Genomic DNA, 340 nt, shown 5'->3' with positions numbered 1-340 from the left:
GGCAAGAACCCTAAAAGTCTTCCAATTGAATGACAAAATAAACCTATCTAATGTCACTAATCCAGTCGCTCATTTTCAATTGCAACCCGATTATTTACCCAAAGGAAGTTGCAGATCTAGCCGTGCGATCCCCCCAAATAATATCAGCACTGTCCGCCTTAGTAGTGACAGTAGAGTTACCCACAGGACTATCACCAAATAACTTAGGTAACCGGCGCATGTTGCCAAAGCTTCAAGGAAGATCAAGTCAATTGCGAACTACAAAGCCTTAAATCCGGATTCCGGTGCGATTTCAGCGTCGTTTTAGTGAAACCTCTATCAGGTATGCTTCGCTAACTAC

The sequence above is a fragment of the Opisthorchis viverrini genome, assembly GCF_000715545.1.
Source record: "Opisthorchis viverrini unplaced genomic scaffold opera_v5_30, whole genome shotgun sequence".
Classification (NCBI taxonomy): domain Eukaryota; kingdom Metazoa; phylum Platyhelminthes; class Trematoda; order Opisthorchiida; family Opisthorchiidae; genus Opisthorchis; species Opisthorchis viverrini.
The sequence above is the reverse complement of the archived record's forward strand: the minus strand, read 5'-3'. Positions refer to the sequence as shown.